We start from the raw sequence: 4,677 nt of genomic DNA, 5'->3' as shown, positions 1-4,677 counted from the left end.
GTGACTTGATTCTTTTTTTTAAAGTGGTGATATTTATATATTTATTCACCATTTATTCCCCGAAACTTGCTATTTTTTCCCTCTCTCTGAGCCCCCATAGTTACTTGAATGAATAGAAGATAGTATGAAAAAATCGCTGAGAGGCACTAGTTAGGTCAGATACCTTTCCTTGGAAGATAAGAGTGTTGTGAAGATTCGTGAAATTAAGTTTTTGGAGTAAGCAGCAGTTAGTCAATAAGCAGTCAACTGTAATGGTAGAGAAAAGACAAAGGCAAATAACAGTGAACATAGAACTCAGATTTGATGATTCATTAGATGTTAGAACACTATACAATATTCACATGATTATTTTTAAAGCTCTTGTCATTCATTCTCATAGTTAATATGTATAAGTGGTTATATTGAGAATGCTCCTTCTACTAAAATGAACTTGAAGCTAATCAGCTATAGGATATATGCATTTCCATTTGGGTCCTTCCTCTAAGTTTTCCCTCGATATATCTTTTGGTGGCAACCCTTATTGGTATTTTATCTCCCACAGTTCTGTGTGGCTGAGCTTTCACCTAATCCTGGACATTGGCATTAAAAAAATTATCTATTTCTCATACAATCATTTTTCTTTGAACATACTTTCACTTTGAAGATATTTTGATCATACAAAACAGGAGTCTTAGCATATCTTCTAACAACCTTGCTTACTAAGCACATGCCTGTGGTCACCAAGTGAGATCTTTGCCATTCCCTAATGGTACGTCCCGGACTTCTATATATTCCAAATTCCCCCAGCTTTATTACTATGATATTTAAGTTTGACCCAAAATACTTACTTTGTTATACAATTCATCTTTTTTTTTTAACCTGGACTTTTACATAAAAAGTATGTAATAATTGTATTTGGAAATCAATTATAATTCAACCCTATAATCTTCAATTATTATTATAGTGTATTCACTACTGACTCATGTATCTCTGACTCATGGGATTTACACCAAATGGATTCACATAACAAGTACTGTTCCTGACTCTGTCTCTGTTTTCTGTTAGGTCTGCTTTTGTATAATTTGTTGTGTAATTGGAGAAGGATATGTGATTTCTGAGCTCTATCTGATTTCTGAGTTAGATCTGATTTCACAGCAGGATTGAGATGGATTTTTTTCCCTACCAAGCAGTAATTATTTTTTGGCTTTTACCTAATTATACCTTCTTAGGCCATACCCACCCACTTGGTGTTGCTGAAGCTACTCCCTGCAACAGGTGTCAGGAAAAGGGAGGAATAATCTCGCCGCTTCTGATTCATCAGAGAGCTATGAGACGCCCACCCTGCCCTTTTTTTTTAAAAGCTCCTAGACTCTCTAGTCCTGTAGTTAAAGATTTTAATTTTAAATACGTATCCAAAGAAATAAGATTCCAGGGGTGGTTCTTCACCATCAGTCTGGTAGGTTTGGGAATATATGTCAATGTGTTTCTTACATTTTATTCATTTTTTTTAACAGGTTTATTCTGGATATCAAGTAGGAGCACAGTTTTCATTAGGGAATTTTAACTCGGGGGTTCAATTAAAAATCTTGTGATCTTCAAAGTTTTCCCTGTTGTTTTAGAAATAATCCCTAAATAGTTGGGTTCCTTTAGCAGCTGTGTTTCTGGGCTGGTACGGTCACCAGTGTCCGTGTTCCCAAATCTAATTCTTATTCTCCTTTGACACATTTGATAGTTAGTCCCACCCTCTTTTCTTGAAACTTCTTTTCCCGTCACTTCTAGGAGGGTAGGGGTAGGGCTGCTACTCTCTCTTGGATTTCATCATGCTTCACTGGCTGATCTTTCTCCTTTTGGTTTTCTCATCTCTTCTTACCTACAAATCCGAAATCCATTTACCTATAACACCAAAATCTAAATTATTTAATAACTTCTTTGGCATCAAGGCCTTACTTAACCCAAACTCAGTCCATGACAAAACCTGACCTTGAGATAGCATGAGGCTGTCTATAGTCTTCAGCCCACCTTAGAGTGAATATTCATATTTTTCCACAAAAATGCTTCTTCCCAAGATCTCATTGGGAATGTTATGTTATTTTTTCCCCAAATCTGAGATATTCTGAATTCTGTAACACACCTTGGCCCCAAGGAGTTTGAATAATAGAATGTAGACTCATTCACTCAATGTCTTCGTGATCGCTTTAATCGAATCTCATGTTTTCTAAGTTAATCCTTATGTTAGTGACTCCAAAGTGTTTATCTCTAGTCCAGATCTCCCTTCTGAAATCCAAACTTACATACTCAGCTGCCTACTCAACATCTCTGCTTAAATTTCCAGGAGGTATTTCAGAGTCATCACATGTAGATCTCATCCTTCCCTTCCGGTCTCTTCCTCCTGCTGTCTTTGTCATCTTTTTTAAGGAAAAAATCTGTCCTTCAATTGCTTAGACCATGTACTTGAGAATTATCATTTGTGGTCACCAAATGATAATGTTCTTTAACACTCACATCCAAATCTAGCAGCAAATCCTGTTGGCTTCTACCTTCAAAGTGGAATTAGACCACTTTCACCACCACCTCTGCCAACACCCTGATCCACTCTCACTTGACTTATCTCAGTGGTCTCCAACAGTTCTCCCTGCTTCTTATCTTGCCCCAATAGCCTATTTTCAACAGAGTGTCCCTTTTACAACATGGGTCAAATCATGGCACTTCTCTCCTCAGAACTCTTAAAAGCTTCCTCTCACACTCAAAATGTTGGATACAGAGCCCTACAGGATCTAGCCCTCCTGTTACCTCTCTTGCCCACTCTCCTCCTTTTGCTGCCTGACCCCTGATCACTTTGCTCCAACCACTTTGTCCACCTTGCTGTTCCTCCTTCCCTCCGGGGTATACCCATTACCTGTAGGTCTAGGCTAGAATGTTACCTTATTAGTGAGGCCTTTCCAAGCATCCTTCCTAGTCACTGTATTTCCCCCCCACCCCCACCCCCTGCTTCCCTGCTTTATTTTCTACCTCTTTAGCACTTACCACTATCCAACATACTTTACAATTAACTTGTTTATCTCTCTCTGAAACTATAAGCTCTTCTACTCTGTTTTCCTCACGGAAGGTTGTTCTCAGTTCCTAGAGCATTGACTGTGCATGGTAGGTGTTTAGTTACTATTTGTTGGATGAAGATATAGCCTCTTTTTTAACCCAACAGTCATACTGGGCATAAAACTTAAGACACATCTTTGTCTTCATGAACTTTTCATTAAGTGAAAGCCCCTGGGAGACATTTATAAATAAGTAGGGTTCCAGTTCAATTCAGACTGAGATAAATGCTATAAACAAAGGTATGTCCGTGTCATTTTGATGTAAATTGGAGACACAATTAGCCTCTTGGGGAAGTTGGGGCATTTGAACCCATTCTTGAAGAGAGATATTTTTTAGAGTTGAAGAGAGGTGAAGGGGTGTTTAAGGAAGCAGGACCCACGTATGCAATGTTTGCATTACATGTTTGAGGAGCTGAGAGTGGCTGTGTGTTGCTGGACTGGAGGAAAGTGGCTTAGCTCAAACTGCAGAGCCTTCTCATCATATTAAAGAGTTTGAACACCATCCTTTGAGTCATGATGAGCTCCCAAAAGTTTTAAAGTAGAGAAAGGATGTGATCAGAGCTATGCTTTAGACATATTTCTCAGGAAATGCTTAGGTGATGTTTTGAAGGTAGAAGTTTTACACAGATTCAGGCCTGAAGTGACAAGAACCTGAATTAAGACCTTGGTAGAGGCAAGGAGGAAGGAGGAGGGAACAGGTGAGTTATTAAGCAGTATTATTGATGGTACTTGGTGAGCAGTTAGATATGGGATGGGAAGGAGAGAAAATATTTGGGATGATGACTCAGGTTTCTAACTGAGTGGCCCCTGGGTGGGTATAGGTGCTGAGAGGTTCGGGAAGGGAAGTAGCTGTGGAGAGGACGATAAGTTAAGTTTGAGATACTTGTGCTACTAGGTGGAGGAGTCTGTCCATTATTTAAAAACTAGGGGCCCGGTGCACGAAATTCGTGCACTGGGTGTGTGTGGGGGGGTGTCCCTCAGCCCAGCCTGCCCCCTCTCACATACTGGGAGCCCTCAGGCGTTGACCCCCATCACCCTCCAATCGCAGGATTGGCCCCTTGCCCAGGCCTGATGCCTCTGGCCCAGGCATCAGGCCTGGGCAGGGGACGCCCAGACCCCTCCGATTGCTGGCTCTGCCCCTTGCCCAGGCCTGATGCCTCGGCCAGAGGCGTAGACCCCCATCACACTCCGATCGCCTGATCAGCCCCTTGCCCAGGCCTGACGCCTCCGCCAGAGGTGTCAGGCTTGGACAGGGGACCCCCATCTCCCCCCGATCACTGGCTCTGGCCCCCGCCCAGGCCTGAGACCTCTGGCCCAGGAATCATGCCTGGGCAGGGGACCCCCATCTCCCTCTGATCGCTTGCTCCACCCCCCGCCCAAGACTGACACCTCTGACCCAGGCTTCAGGCCTGGGCAAGGGGACCATCATATCCCCCCAATCCCTGGCTCCGCCCCCCACCCAGGCATGATGCCTCTGGCCCAGGCATCAGGCCCAGGAAGGGGACCCCCCAACCCCCCGCCCAGGCCTGATGCCTCGGCCAGAGGAGTTGACCCTCATCACCTTCCGATCACCAATCACCGGATCGGACCCCTGCCCAGGCCTGAG

The 4,677-nt window shown here is 43.1% G+C and overlaps 1 protein-coding gene across 1 annotated transcript in view; it reads left to right on the top strand.

Annotated features, from left to right (window-relative positions):
* Positions 1-4,677, top strand: part of MURC (muscle-related coiled-coil protein) — a 9,319-nt gene that overhangs the window by 2,358 nt on the left and 2,284 nt on the right. The gene's annotated exons all lie outside the window — the stretch shown is intronic.

This window comes from Myotis davidii, unplaced genomic scaffold, assembly GCF_000327345.1.
Source record: "Myotis davidii unplaced genomic scaffold, ASM32734v1 scaffold534, whole genome shotgun sequence".
Classification (NCBI taxonomy): Eukaryota; Metazoa; Chordata; class Mammalia; order Chiroptera; family Vespertilionidae; genus Myotis; species Myotis davidii.
This window is presented reverse-complemented; position numbering and strand designations above follow the sequence as displayed.